The sequence below is a fragment of the Lotus japonicus genome, chromosome 1 (genome assembly GCF_012489685.1).
Source record: "Lotus japonicus ecotype B-129 chromosome 1, LjGifu_v1.2".
Lineage (NCBI taxonomy): Eukaryota > Viridiplantae > Streptophyta > Magnoliopsida > Fabales > Fabaceae > Lotus > Lotus japonicus.
The window spans coordinates 45,142,795-45,159,300 of record NC_080041.1 but is presented as its reverse complement, the minus strand read 5'-3'; the positions used below and the strand labels follow the sequence as shown (position 1 = coordinate 45,159,300).

General features: G+C 36.5%; 1 long non-coding RNA gene across 1 annotated transcript; it reads left to right on the top strand.

The window, feature by feature from the left end:
• Positions 1 to 13,211: 13,211 nt before the first annotated feature.
• Positions 13,212 to 14,973, top strand: LOC130731859 (uncharacterized). The gene is made up of 3 exons (XR_009016855.1): positions 13,212 to 13,250; positions 13,420 to 13,489; positions 14,522 to 14,973. It is a non-coding gene; the product is annotated as an uncharacterized LOC130731859 (long non-coding RNA).
• Positions 14,974 to 16,506: the final 1,533 nt, after the last annotated feature.

Genomic DNA, 16,506 nt, shown 5'->3' with positions numbered 1-16,506 from the left:
TTTTGGGATTGTACATTTTGCCTACGGGCGTTACACTTTTCTACTTTCCGTCATTGGAGGTTACTCGTGACGAGGTCGCTATTTACAGCGGGGGATGCTATATATATTGTATATTAGTTCTGTTGCCTTTCGCATTTGGGCTTTATTTAATTCAGTCTTGTCTTAGTTATTATCAAAAAAAAAATATTTACGTTTTTCCGCATTAAGTTTACTTTTGGTTACTAAAGTGACGCCACCGAAATCGGGGTGTTACAGCTTTAAGGGCCACCCTTGGCTTCCTAAAGACCAAAGAGAATTTACAAGTACGTAGTAAAGAAGGAGTTCAAAATCTTCTTTGAATCTTCCAGCTTTTCCAAGAAGGTCAGCCTCACACAGAATATTACCCATCATCATAGCAATGTTTACTGCCTCTAGAAAGTTTTCTGATTACTCTTCTAACACAAGAAGCTGATCCAGTAAATTCAATGATCGTAAGAAGTCACGCTTCAAATCCATCGAATGAAAAGCTCTAACAAATTTCATTAAGGATCTGACATCTTTATGATAAAAATAATTACGAGCACAACTTTCTAGGAAATTTTGTTATATTATATACAGATTATGAGTTTTAACCAAACTAGGGTCAACATTTTCATTTTGTTTCCGGTGTTGAATGTAAGAGAAGTCAATGTCAAACAATCTTCCTTTTGCAAAAACAATCAAACAATCTGAGAAGAGACTGCCTCTAGCATACACTTGAGCTTCAATTTCATAACATCGCGCTAAATAGAAGTAATCTCTTGCTCTTTTCGAATCAGGCTCTTCACATTTTTGAAAATAGAGCTTCACTGAAAGCATAAAAGAGATTAATCTTACATAGCATAAATAAAATAGTACATTCAAATTGTCTCAGCTTGGGTGGCCTGAGGAACCCACAAATAAGAAAGAGGGAAACTTGTAGAGATTAAAAATAGAGTAAGAATGAATTGAAATATGTTATTGATAGCTAAAATACTAACAAAGAGAACAAGAAGATTATTTCAAGAGTTTCCAACCTCTACAACCCCGTTAAGGCATTGTTCTCATTTGCTAAAAGTTCAGAATGTCCATCTCTTCTATCCATTGCTAACTAATTAAGTAAGACGTATCAAACATATGAGAACAATGAATTTTGAAGTAATATTAATCCAAAATGAGGTAAAAATAAGCATTAAGATATGTCTACTAGGCAAAAGAACAGTTACATGACTCTATAAACAAGTTAATTATTGCACAAATGAAGTTTGAAAATTATAGACCTAGAAGTGTGATACTGTGGTCATTTTTTAACATAAAATGAATTTATTAATACAAATGAAAAAGAGGATAAGAAATTTTTTTTAGCAAAAGAACATAAAAAAAGCAAGAAAGTAAAATTGTAAACGGATAGAGCAAACCTTCGCAATCCCACAACATATAAATCAATAGAACATAGCTTCCAATTTGTGTTGGTTTTCACATTATACCATAAAACCACATTGTAAGGATTTGACATACTTTTGTCAAAAAGGGTTGGTATCTTTATGAAATAAGGATATAAAAAAGGTTTTATCAATTAATAAAAGTAAGTCTTCCAAGCTATCCCAGAATAATTCAAAATTCTTATGCATGTTAATATCTTTACTACCGCCATCTGATATCTGATTTGAAATAGAAGTACAACTTTTGTTTTGAAGACTAGCACAAATTGTGGAAGGAAACTCCTCAGAAGTTGAGTCAGAAGATTCTCTACCAACGTTGTGAACTCTATCTGGAAACATCTTCTTCTATATAAGCTCTTGTTGTCGGCATACAATGAAATCTACTAACCCATCATCTGGACAAAAAAATCCTAAAGAATTGTTGCATTACTTGACAATAACTAAGGGATTGTCAATCACTTTAAGGGCCCGTTTAGTGGACAGGATAAGCAGGACAGATAGGATAATGCAATCATATCCTGCTCTTATCTGTTGTTTGTTGCGCCCACAAGATAGGATCATGCAATCATGTCCCTTATCCTATCATGTACATCATGTGGTAAATTTATCCTGAGGGGGGGGGGAGTTATGATAGAATTATAAGCAGTTTTCGATCATGTTTTAGTACCGTAACCCTAAATTCAATTATTTCAATATCTATATTTAATTTAATTTATAATAATATCAATTGATAAATATAAAAATATTAATTTTAGTAATATACTAATTTTATTTATTTATCAATTACTAGTTGTTATTGCTAAGTTAATTTTTTTATTTACTCGTAAATTTAATTAAAAATGAACTTTTATATTGGTTCACCCCAGAACGATAGGGTTACATCCAGTTCTCGGCGTTAACCGAGATTTCACTAAGGGTGAGTTTCAAGGACTCCTCCTTATATGTATTCTTCAGTTTTCCTCCTCAAGTAAGAATATTATTTAGCAACTGCCTCTCCAGGCATTGTGTATTATAGCCACACCAGGCAAGTATTATTTCAGAACTGTCTTTCCAGGCATTGAGTACTCTTAAGGCCTCTCCAGGAAAATTATTCCTTAAACTGCCTCTCCATGCATTGAGTATTCTTTGTCTCTGCCTCTCCAGGCAGAACAAGTATTCTTGTCCATGCCTTTCCAGGCATACAAATATTCTTTGTCCCTGCCTTTCCAGGAAGTAGAGTATTCTTTGGCCACTGACTCTCCGGGCATTGAGTATTCTTAATGCCTCTCCAGACTCACCGAGTATTCTAAGGACTCCTCCTTTCCGAGTATTAGACGAGACTCCTCCCTACAAGTATAAAGGACTTCTCCTAAATGATCTTTTTCAAAGACCATTTCTCCTACTTTACAATCTCTTCTTAATAAGAGAGATAGTAGTGATATGAAGCGCTAAGAACTATAAAGTATTATAGTATTCCTTTATGTTCTTTTACAACAAGAAAGAAAATAAAAGATCTGACTCCTAAGTGTGTTTCTTCTCGTTCCCTGAGGCTGATGAATATGTCTTCTTTTTAGCTTGAGCCTCTAGACTTTTCTTCAGGCGACAAGAATATGTTCTTGATAGCGCGTCTGGAAATCCTGAACTGGGTTAGGATATTTTGACTGAATCCCAATTCAGATTTCTAAAAGTCTTGTGTTTGGACATGCCAAAGCCAACATGTGAAGTCTTCAGTCTTCATATTTATAGCTCCTGGTGAAGGTATGAAAAACGGTAGAAAGGGGGGGTTTGAATAACGTTTTCAGTACAAAACTACCACCTTAAAGATTTTGGCAAATCTTTCGAGAACTTAAGTGCTAAAGATAAGAGATAGAAAAGCACACAAGGATTTTATCCTGGTTCACTTGATAAATCACTCAAGCTACTCCAGTCCACCCGTTAAGGTGATTTCTTCCTTCTTAGAATGAAGGCAATCCACTAATCTGATAATTGTTACAACTGCACTTGAAACCTACAAGTGACTAACAATTACACTGACTTAGCTCACACTAAGATTCACTCTCTTAGTCTTCTCTAGGATCCGATCAACCTTGATCTCCTAAAGGAATCACCACTAAGATTCACTCTCTTAGTCTTCTCTAGGATCCGATCAGCCTTGATCTCCTAAAGGAACTAAACAAACTGTTTATCAAAGAATTGTTTACAAGAGATTTGCTTCTAAAAAGCTAATAGTAAACACAATGAATTTCAGATGAAAGAAAGCTTAGAATATTTGAATATCTTGCGCGTGTGTATTGCTTCTTGCCGCTTCTTTCAATCTTCAGCCTCTATATATACTCCAAGGATTAGGGTTGAGCGTTGCATGGGAAATGCTACCGTTGGAGGGCAGTTCTGGAAAATCCAGCTTCTGCTGTGGCTGAGAACGTTAGGTAGGTCGTCAGGAAGGTACACTTGCTTTTGTACTTGGATAGCGACTTGACCTTTTAACCTAGGAGACTTCTGATCAGAGGAATACTTCATATTGGAACTTGTGAAGCCGGTTGATCAGAGTCAGAGGGAAAGCACAGATCCTCTGACCATTGTATCTTCTGATTCTGAACTCAGAGGGAAGAACATGGCCATCAGAGTTTCTTGCTTCTGGACTTCAGAGTTTCCACTATTCAGCTTCTGGATCTTCAGAGTCTTCTACACCATCAAAACATCTGAACCTTCAGTGTTTCTTGGTTATCAGAACTTCTGGATCTTCAGAGCTTCTAGCGACTGAGTCCACATCAGAGTTTGTATAGCTTCAGAACTTCTGAAGCTTTTCCACTGTTCATACTGAACATGGTGAAAGCGAAAGCGTTGCTTGGGTTACCCTTTATACACAGTGCTTCTGATTTGTGTGAGATTGAGTTGAGGTCAGAGCCTGTAAATAGCACACTCAGAAAAACACGTTAGAGTACCACAATTGTTCATATCAAAAGGTTAACTTGTAATCATCAAAACATAGAGTTGTACTACTAGATCAAAACTTGATCTTACACCTGGTCCTCTGTGAGTAGAGATATAGCCACGATGGTCTTCACATAAATTAGTACCATTGCATCAAACTGTGTTGAAGTCAGTAAAGTGTGTTAAATTGGTACAGCTCGATGCAGACCTAATGCCTTGGAAGTTGCACTCTGTTTAGCATAGGTCGGAGCTACAATCTGTTGAGATGACCAAAGGCTCTTTGATGGATGGAGCGTTGTGTCTCTAGCCTTGGTTAATGCACCGTGTTTGATCACGTGCTGCTGTAGATGTTGAGACTTCTTTGATACGCTTCCTTGTGGACTTTCTTCATTCAGACGTTGATGCATATTCTACTTAAGCGATAACTTGAATAACGTCATCTCTTCACCTTTCAACAGATGTCTGTCTTTCTAATGTGGACGATGAATACAGGCAATATGACTTGAACTTCTTTCTTCGGAGATGAATGAACTGATGATGTCTGACTGAGGAATAGTCGGCATAGACGATGAACTTCATCCTATTCTTAGAGAGATAAGGGAAAACTTTAGATATGAAGATTATTATAGTTTCCGTAGGTCATTGTGCATATATGATGGTAGCTTGAAGCTTTGAGAGAAAAGATCAAGTGTTTTAGGATTGTTATTTTGGTTAGTCCTTGTTTCATTGTGAACAAACCTTGCTCATTGATTCTATAAAGCAATGTTGTGTTCTGTGTTCCTTGAGTGTTAAAACTCCGATTGTTGTTGTTCTTACCAATCATTGTGGCAGTGATTGAAAGAAAGTGAGAGGAGATCTCATACTTATGGAGAAATACTAAGTAGAAATACACTGGGTAGATTAGGAAGAGAACTATGAACTGTGGTGTTCATGAGTGTCTGTATTTCCTATATCTTGAGATAGTTAATTTCCTTTCTTTTGGTGAAAACCCTTCAGACGTAGGTGAAGTTTCACCGAATTGGGTTAACAACTCTTGTGTTGTGTTTTGTTTCTTTTTATGCTTTTGTTGTTGTTTACTGTTGATCGATTTTCGAACCTATTGTTCCAGCATCGCGTAGAACATCTGCTATACGGGAACTAGAATTTCAGATATGATATTGTATGCCATCAATTCTTCAAGCTTTTTGGTCTTCCCTCTTCATGAGTTACCTGCTGAAGCACTTAAGGACCAAGACAAGGAAAAATATCAAGAAATTCAAAGGGCTTATAAGCACAAAAGTCCTCACAATTCCATGGAAAACAAATGCAAGTCCTAAACTCTAAAAAAACACAAGAAAGACCCTTATAAAACTACATAATTACTAAAAACAAACAAAAACTCAAATAAAGATAAAAATGCATGAGAATGCATGAAACACTACATGAGACAAAGAGAAAAGACTCAAAACTAACAACGAAAAGACCCTAAAAACACTACTAAATCCGGGTCATCACACCACTATACTTAACGACAGCTCGCCCTCGAGCGTCACTACGATTAGCTTGCCCTCAAGCACAAAGAATTACTCCCAACACACATGCCAAAAGAGGGATACATTTTCAGAAAACCGGGGGATCAAGTAAATGTAGTGAGTTCCAAGAGAAAGATACAACAATCAACCTTGTGCAACTCTTAGACAAAGAAGAATTAGAGTCCACTATGAGAAGCATTTAGAGCTAACATCCTAGCATGAGACAGTTTTTTAGTGCACTGAGCACACAAGCAAGTCCATAGGTTCTGAGAATCATTCACTCAAGAGCAACTAAAGTCGAACATGCATTATTCATTGAGACTTCCAAATGGCTGTAATGTTGGCTAGGTAAAGCACATGGTAGGTGGTCCCTAAGGAAGACTATGGCTGCACAAAAATCTGAGTGTGGTCCTTCATGAAAACCGGAGCTTAAAGCAATTGATACTTAGCACACAAGTCTCTCAACCCCTTGTTATTTCAAAACTTTTTTCTTTTTTTTTGGAACTCCATCTGTACCATGGAGTTTATTTTCTCATTTTCTCTTTTTTTGGAACTCCATCAAGGCCATGGAGTTCATTTTCTCTTTTGAATTTTTTTTCAATTTTTTTTTTGTTTGGGGCAAGAGACAATTGCACTTTTCATAAACTAGCTCCATTAAGATTTAAGGACCACAACTCCTCATTTAATCCAACCAATCATCCAGCGCAATAAACAAGGTAACAATAGAATCTCCATTAGGCTCAAAAGGGTCGACTAGGGACAAAGATGTTATAAAACAAATTCTGAAGTCCAAGAAAACCTACCAGTCTCAAAAAATGCAAGTCTCCTAAAGCTACTCACGAGGGTGGGAGAAATGAAACACAGAACAAAGAAGTGCAAGAGAGTCAGGATCCTCCAGGGAAATTATATATTGAAGGGTCAAAGATGGACCCTTGTGGACTCACATCAACTCTATCCTCAAGACAACACTTAGAAGACCGAAGTCTCTCCCTCTCTTTCCCAAACATACAATCACTCCCCAAAAGAAAGCACAAAGTATCAACTTAAAAACATTTTCAAAACCATCATCATGTGAGTGAGCAAGACTTGGGAACATGTCATTTGAGTAAAGGGCATAAAGACCAAGGTATAAAAGACTCTAAAAAAAATGCATGATCAAAAAGATAAACAAAATCTATAAAAGAAAAATATGCTAAAAATGCATGGACTAAACTCAGAGTAAGAAAAGAAACCTCCTTTCAAGTGATTGAGTGCCTCCAGGTGTTCTCCACTTTTATTTCCTGAAAAACTAACAAAAGAAACAAAAACGTAAATCTGAAAAAAAAAATGGGTTGTCTCCCATTCAGCCCTAAGTTATAGTCTTAGGTAGACTATACTTCAAACTCGTAACTCAAACAAAAAATCACAAACAATCCCCGGCAACGGCGCCAAAAATTTGTTGGTAATTCCGCAAGTGTACGAGTCCACCCGGTTTTAAATATCGAACCACATGGATTGTGAGTGACTAAATTCGGTTTAAGCCTTGAGTGTCGATGTTTGTTTTATTGAAATAAAGATAGATCGAAGTAGTAAGAGGAAAATAAAAAGAAAATTCAGAAAAGAAAATGCTTTGGGTTCTTGCTCAACTAGTCAATTCAAGCACATCATTCTAAGCATATGAACTCATGAATCTCTCCTTGATGCTATAGCCTAGTTACTCACTTATTGATTCCTCACATAAGCAATTCTCCCATACTAAAAGCTAAGCCCAATTCCTTGTGTACTTAGTCATTTATACGAGGTTTTAGATCATGCAATTTCATGCCAACAAACCCCAACCCTTCCTCTATTCCTAGTAGCCAAAATAGAAAGGGTAATCCCAAATCGGTTCCCTAATCAATAACAAACTTCCGTTCTGATTATAGAAAAGCATAAAGCAAGCATGCATACAAGCTTAGATTGAAATTCAGAAAATGGGATTCAAGGAAAGAAGAAGATCATGTGGGAAAGAACTTAAAATTATAACTTAAAGATGAAAAGTCTTACATGAAAACCAAAGCATAAGAAGAGAGATTAGCCAGCCATGCTTGGCTAAGAACATGAATTACAAGCTTGGAAGCCTTCTCTCACTCCCCTAGATGATCCTCTACCTCTGAATTTTACAAAGTATGAAAAGATACAAAAGAAAATGACTAGAATCCTATTTATAGGCAAAAGGGGCGTGTTTTCTGCCACCAGGGCGCTCAAGCGCCAGCATCAGATGTTGGCAGAAAACACCTACTGTTTAGCTGGCGCTTAGGCGCCAGACAGGGGCGCTTGAGCGCCAGTCACACGATCTGATGGTCTTTTTGGCTTCTTGTAACCCGCCTTTGAATGTTTCCATCAATTCTTCAAGCTTTTTGGTCTTCTCTCTTCATGAGTTACCTGCTGAAGCACTTAAGGACCAAGACAAGGAAAAATATCAAGAAATTCAAAGGACTTATAAGCACAAAAGTCCTCACAATTCCATGGAAAACAAATGCAAGTCCTAAACTCTATAAAAACACAAGAAAGACCCTTATAAAACTACATAATTACTAAAAACAAACAAAAACTCAAATGAAGATAAAAATGCATGAGAATGCATGAAACACTACATGAGACAAAGAGAAAAGACTCAAAACTAACAACGAAAAGACCCTAAAAACACTACTAAATTCGGGTCATCAGTAGTAGACCTGAGATACAAGTAAACCTAGGTTTGTGCTACTTTGTACAAGCATTTCTTTGTGTATTGTAAATGAACCCTAAATTATCTTTGAATAAGTATAACAAAATAATGCAGATTTTGAAAAATTTCACCTAATATACAAAAAAGAATATCCTTGTGCATTGCACATAATAATAATAATAATAATAATAATAATAATAATAATAATAATAATAATAGAAATATTAAAAATAATAATAATAATAATGTATTCTTTGTGATAGAGACTTAAACCAAATCTCATGAACTTTCTCTAATAAGTTTGCAAATCAACATTTCTAAATAATTCTTCTCGTTTTCTACTTATTTCATTAAAATATTCTTTCAATCCAACTTCAGTATCAATCATTTTCCATATAATAAAGCTTCTATTTAAAAAAAAGGATAAACATAATATAATATCTTAGAGTTTTAACTTAGTGACAAAATATGAAATGTTACTAGATACTTAAAATTTTACTTATATTCTAAGATACTTAAAATTTTACTAATATTCTAAAACGTATTACAATTATAAGATGCTGTATAAATTAAACTTATAATTTATGAAATTTTAGGCACTTATATATTTAAGACAAATTTCAATTATATTAATTTTTTAAGTATATTAATAATTCTTGGCTTAGTGAATCTCCACATGGGTACATTTGGGTAATAGATATAGCAATGGAATAACTATATTTAGTTGTTTACATAACTTAATTATTCATAGGTGTTGTAAAGACAATAATCAATAAAAAAGTTGTATCTACATACGAGTAATTATATATGAAGGCAAGCATGCATGTGCGTAGTTATGTAGGAAAGCACACATATGGGTTAAAATAATGCATATGTTGTTTAATAAGCATGCATGTGTGTGGAAATTTGATGTACTTACAACTCTATTGTCTTTGCTTTATGTTTACTTATTATTATTATTAGTTACTTAGATTTAGAGCAAATCCAGGGATCACATATATTTAATATGCACTCACATGCGTGCTTATTAACCTGCATATACATTATCTGCATCCACACGCTCTCTTGCTTATGTAACTACATCCACATGCGGGCTTGCTTTCATAAGTACATGAATACGTGCTTGTTCATTATTATCTTTACAACCACGATAAAATTTGCACGTATAATACTGGGATATATTATTAATAATTTGAATAAGAAATTAAGCATATTTTTGAAATATTATTTTCTTGTTAAACATGCGTGCTTGTTAAATTTAAAATTCATATCGGAACTTTATAAAATGCTCAAATATATAAAGATGTTGTTACTTGTCTTCTCCGAGCGTACTACTAAACAATAACATTTAACCTTATTTCTATCCTTAGCTTCCAAACCTTTAGCTAGTTAATTACAATTTTTCTTTGCTTATTTATTAGTTACGTACGTGCGTATAAATTGTCACCATGATTCATTGTTATTGCGGATGTGTGACCTCAACAAAAAATGGTATAGTGCATGACACACGTATACCTATTGTAGCTTCTCCACATCGAGATGAAGACAAAGGGAAAGATAAAGGAGAAAAAGAAACAACAAAAGAAAAGGAAAAAGAAAAATCAAGTGGAAGCGGAAGCGGAAGCGGAAGTGGAAGCTAAAAGTACGAATATAATGAAAATCAAGAGGAATGATTAAGTATTATTTATGTTTAATTAGGAATACTTAAGGAGTCTATGTAATTTACATTACAAACTTAATAAAGAATTATTATTCAAAACCAACAAGTAATTTTTGCACACGTTCATTATGAGATTTACTTCTGAACTCTAAGCATTCACGATTTTCTTCTTGCTTTGTTAATATTTATATGGGGTCCATTCTTAAGTTTATGTTGGGGTTGTCAAGAGGTGGGTTTTTTCTCTTAAGGCTCTGGCTTGGATCTAACCTTTCCATATATGAAAAATTTCTTCATGGTCTGGACTAAATGTGGCTTCTTTGGCTAGGCACCGGTGGCATGTCATGGTTCAAGTTGTGATGTGAGGTGTCTTTCTCTAATTGTTGCGATATGAAATGTGGTCTAGATGGTGTGCTTTTGGGTTTGTTGGTATCTTTATTGGCGTTGTGGTTTTGGTGCTGAGTTGGTTAGTTGTGTGAGTGTTTGTAGTTTCTTGTTATTTCGAGGGTATTCATTTTGTAGAGGTACACTAGACCAATTCAAGGGCAGTGCTAGCTGAATGTTGGTCGTTTTTCGTGAGAGGCTCTATGGTCTTGAGGGGCCATATTTTGTTTCTATATTTTGTCAAGGTTTAATTTTTTCAAGGGGCTTGTGTGGGATGTTTCTTATTCTGCGTGGCTTTTCATGAGGCAGCTGCTAGTTATTTTGCTTATCTTCCCTTTGTTTCCCAACCAGTTGCTGGCGTTGGTGTTTTGAGCAGTGTCATGTCATCTTCAAGTTGGGTAACGTTATTTGTGCTAAGGTCATTCTTTTTAAAAAAATTTGGGTTGATTTTTATTGGTTGTGTGTTTCATGTTACACGAGGGGTTTTGTTTTGTCAAGCGGGGAGTTTTCTTGCCTTAATCTCATATGGAAGTAATGTTCTCATAGCTTTCTATTGTACATAACTTCTTTTGTTTTAGAAAAAAAATAAAGAAAAGATTGCAATATCATTTTTACCATTTCAATAATCAGTTTTAATTAATTATAAAGATGACACTATTATACAAATCACCAAATTTTACTACCTATGGCTATAACCTCACTGCAAAATAAATTGCCAATTTGTAAGTTTTATGTACATTCTTTCATAAACAATTGAAGAAATGAAAAAATGTTATTTTGAAGATGTTTGGCCCACGCTCTCCTAGGGTTTTAGGCATTTGATGGCCCATCGCTTTCTGCGTACGTGTCTAACAACGACTCTTCATGTCTTTCTGTGGCGGACTCCTCCTATGTAGGGTTCGGTGGGTGGGTGATCGTATTATCTTAATTAATATGGTGTTTGTTTAATCTCTACCTTCACAGGTTTATATTCTTAACTAAGGGTTTTCTTCTCACTGGTCCTTCTACGTTTGTTCTGCTGCTTTCAGTCGCATACCCACTGGTGTGGGATGGGCCTTGGAAAGAAGGTAGTTATGGCGGGATCAGAGGCAAAAGTCCTCAATTTCGGTGTGTTGCTCTAGGTTAGGTAAGAATTTATGGCAAGTGGGGAGGCTTATGTGTCAAGGCTCTTTCAATGGCATAACATTCTGTAATGCATTCCAAAAGTTATGGAGGACAAGGAATGGTGTTGAGGATCGACAAGTTAATTTTAAACTCTTCACTTTTCATTTCTCTTCACGTGGTTTTGGATGTCCTGGATATTAATATCCACTCATCACAAGTCCCTTTAGTGTGGGTTCCGTTCTGGGTGCAGGTAAACAATCTGCCATACAATTTCTGCCTTGAACCAGTGGCGAAAGCTCCCTGAATCTAGGTGCCTTTTTTATGTATCAAGGTGTGGGTTGATAGATCGTGTATTAAAGTATCATGACATTCAGAAGGAATTAGAGGGGGGAGATCTCCCTTATGCTGGGCTTCGGGGCAGAGGTTTCATATGGGAATTTTGATCTCCAGCGTCGAACTAGTGTGTCTAGTCACTCATGCTCTCAAGCTTCATGATTTTGTGAACCAGGGTCGAGAAGATGATTTTGATGATGTTGTTCAACAAATACCGATGGAGAAAACAGGTTCTTCCATTGTTATGGAGGAGCCACCTACTGTTTGTTGATGCTTCTAAGGCCAAATTAAAAGGGTGAACCCATCTCAAGATCTTAAGACATCGTAGGTTGCTGATTTTCGTTCTCTCTTTGGGCACAAATAAACCTCCGCCACCAGCAAGGAGGGACGTAAACAAAATGTTGATGATGGATTGTGATCGGCGGAGGATGCGGTGCAGCCCCATCAACCTCAATGAGGCTGTTATCTTGGAACTATCGTGGGCTTGGAAACCCAAGGGAAGTTCGGGCCTTGAAGAGGATCATTGTTTCCTAAGAGTCCCGACATTGCCTTTGTTTCAAAGACTCGTAAATCTTCCCAGGAGATGTATGCTCTTAGCTATTTGTTGGTCTTTCTAATAAGTTTCCAATAGCGTGTGCAGGTAGGGAGAGATCCCGGGTCAGTGGTGTGTACTTTCTGTGGAGTGTCAGGTGGTGGTTCAGAATATTCTTGCCTCGCTGAATCATGTTCTTTGCATTGTCGACCACCCCCTTTCTCAAACCCAAATGCATGTTCTTGCAGTTTATGGATTTTCTAAGGACCAGAACAAGTGTTGTAATAGGGAGCGGAAAGGAAAAATACATATATATATATATATATAAACAAAACAAAATTTTGATAATAACAGTGGTTAAAAAAAATTAAAAGTAACCAAACTTAAAGGGAAACCCACGCAGCCCCCAACACCCACGATCAAAACTGCGTCCCTCATCCTCACTCTCGAAATCTCTTTTTCCTTGCCTCACCATAAAAAACCAGCTGCACTCTCGTCTTCCCTTCTACATGTTCTTTTTGTTCTTCACTAGAAACAACACCAATTGTCACCATGAAAAAGACACGCCAATGAGGAGAAGTTTTGGGTATCCATGTGAAAAGGCTCCTAACAAGAAATTGGGAGATAGGGTTTGTGCCAAGGAATGAGAAGAGTACCCACCCCTTCACGATTACTTAGTCGGGTTATTGAGGTATACCTATCACTTATAGATTTAGAGAATGCTATTATAATATATGTTGGATTTGAGTAGGATTATTTTAGGGGTTTGGGTACATAATTGGGGATTTCATAGTTGCTCACGGGTAGTACGACATAAGATAATTGTTGTTGAAGGTTTGAAGTGGATTTTTGGTGTTCAGATCTGCCGGTTAGTGGTTCGTTTGGTTGTCGCGCAGTTGTGGAGAGCAATCGTGTTGGTTCTTCGTAACTGTGAGTGGTTTTCAACTGCTATGACACATTTTTAACAGTCTTATAACTGATTTAATTACTTTATCATATTGCCTATTAATCTAAATTGGGGAAACATGTTTTTTATATGTTTGACTATTATTCTTGAACCTTGAAAGCTGATTCTATGGAGCTGATTTTGAGTATGTTTTATGAGTTGATATGAGAAGAGAATGACATTGGTTTAATTTTGAAATTTTGTGAAATTGAGATTGTGAACTTGAAAAGCTTTTATGAGCATTGAAAAGTTGATGTTGAGAATGTTATTTTGAAAAACTTTGATGAGTATTGGAAAGGTGATTTTGAGACTGTTGATGAGACTTGATATGATTTGAGAAAATGGTTTTGGGGATCCTTGATAGAACCTCGTAGCCGTTAGCGGAGGTAACGACCTAGGTGCACCTAGCTAGTTTGATTCCGGGAGGAGAGGGCTATCCGTTACATGGAGCCGCCAGTGCACGGAAAGGGCTATCAACGAGATGAAGCTTGCCCCGATGAGAGTGATGAGATATGACATGATTCCGGGTGGAGAGGGCTATCCGTTAGATGGAGCCGCCTCTTGGGTAAGATAATCCTTAAGAGGAAAGGGCTATCAACGAGATGTAGCTTCCCCCGATGACACGATGCGACTTGAGAAAGGAAAGGGCTATCCGCTAGATGGAGCCACCCCTATCGGAGAGGCCATCCCTTAGGAGGAGAGGGCTATCAGCGAGATGGAGCCGCCTCATGGTTCTACATGTGTGACCCTATTAATTATATTTCTGGTTTTATGTTTTTCATATCTAGACATGATTTTAACTGTATTTATTTGAAATGGTTATTTATGAACTTTATGATTTTTGTCAAGTTCATTGTTGAAATGATTTAAACTGGTATTATTGATGATATAAATTGTTTATACTGAGCTGAGAGCGAAAAACTCGTGCCTAGTTTGTTTCCCCTTCCTGTTCATGGTGGTTGTTGACTGCTCACTAAGTCTTTGTGACTTACCCCATTCATTATTTCCCTTCACAGATTTTCAGGCAGCTTAGTAGCAGACTGTTGTCAGATTCATATCATTCGACTTATTTCCTTTAGCAGGTTGTCATATTGGTGTCTTTTATTTAATCCTGGTTATCTGCAGCTATAGGGAGTCCTAGGTGGATTTAGATTTGGGATTGTGATTTATTGTTATATTTTAAGAGTTGGCACTTGAGTGCTCGAGTTTATTTTATATTTCACTTAAAATACTGGTTATGGAAGAACTTATTGGCAGATGTTGTTAATTTGTAACTATTGGAATTACAAAAGAGATTCTAGTGTTTATATATGTGTACAAAGATATTTTGAATAAATTGTTTGGAAAATGATTCTATGAGGAAGAGGCTTGCCAGGCTAGGGTGGTAGTCTGTGCGCCGGTCACGGCTTAGGATTTTGGGTCGTGACAAAGTTGGTATCAGAGCTTTGGCTGTAGGTCCTAATAGCTGCAGACATGAGATGATAATGGAATCTTCCTAGTAAATTGTGAACCGCGGCACAACTTACTTCCAAGATGCTATTAACATCTCATGAGAGTCCTAAAGTTGTTTCCAAAGTGTTATTTGAGTTCGTTCCTCATTCACTGAGTTCAGAGTCATGTCTTATATTTGATGAATATTCTTTGTTCTGTGAGGATGCCACCTAAATTAGGATTTTCATTAGAAGATGAGTTAGCTTATTAGGATCGATCCTCTTTAAGGTGGTCGTGGCCGACTTTCTGGTTTAGGCCAAGGACCATTATTGGTAGGCGCTGGTTGTTCGTTGTTCTAGCCAATATTAACGTGCTTATATTGAGGCGAGATAATGAAATTCAGGGATTAGAGAGCTTACAGTTGGCATAAAAGAATTATAGCATGATTTGCACTAACGCGTTTGAGTCATTTTTGGGGCAGCAACAATCCACATGAGACAATTTATGAGTGTCAGTTAGGTGTTGGAAAAATTAAGTGCCACTAGAGAGATTGAGGTCAAAGTGATTGGTTTTGTGTAGCTAATTAATTCTCCTACTTTACACATGCAAGTAAGGATCCACAAAGGAATATTGGTGCTTTAGAGAGATTGTGGAGAGAACTTTGATGCGCATACATTAATGCGGTAGAGTTAATATAGTTTTATCTTTAGGTTGTGGTATATGACTAGATTGATGACTTTATGCGTATGAGAGCACTGAGATCACCTCTGATAGAATAAGATGAATTTTCCTAGAAATTCAAGAATCATTTCGTAATAGAGAGAGCTAGAGAGCTTAGCAAATGATTTGAGCTGCTAGAGCAGACTGAGGACAATAACTCTCGAGAGTGGTTCTAGTGGATACTTATCAGTATTTGTACAAATTCAAAGAGTAGATTTTTGGGGTCTTTACTATCCATTGTTATTTTTAGAAGCATTTTGCGCAATATCTACACCTTGTCCTACTTGTGTGAAGTTTCATCCTGTAGCCTGCTTTGGAGATGGTTAGGTGTGCTGTTAGTGCAATTGGACATGTCATATTATGAGTAATTGCCTTGTGGTTGTGGTGCAACCTTCCTCTAGTAATGGATAAGTGTTATTATGAGTAGCTTTAGCATTTTACCTGCTCCCTACAACACTTGTTAGACAAGCTATGAGTTCTTTTGGCCGAGATCATGGAGTACAAAAAAAAATTGTAAATGAAATGGTAGTTGAGGTCAACGATATGTTAGGAGAGTCGAACTCGAGTCTTTTCTTTGGCTCATCAAGATGATTAGGCAACCAATGCAATGGCAGTGTGTATGTACTCTTTATATTATCTTGAGATAATTATGTTTTTTTAATGCTAAAGATAAATACTCTTTTTATCATGGTAGTTAACTTAGTGAATTATCTTCTTTCCTGAAGAAGACGTTGGTCGTTACTGCACCTCTTTGGGAGCATTTGGTAGTTGAGTTTGTGTACCATTCTTTTTAAGGTATTCATTGGAGATCGATTGAGAGTTGTTGATAGTCTTTATAGCTTAGGATATG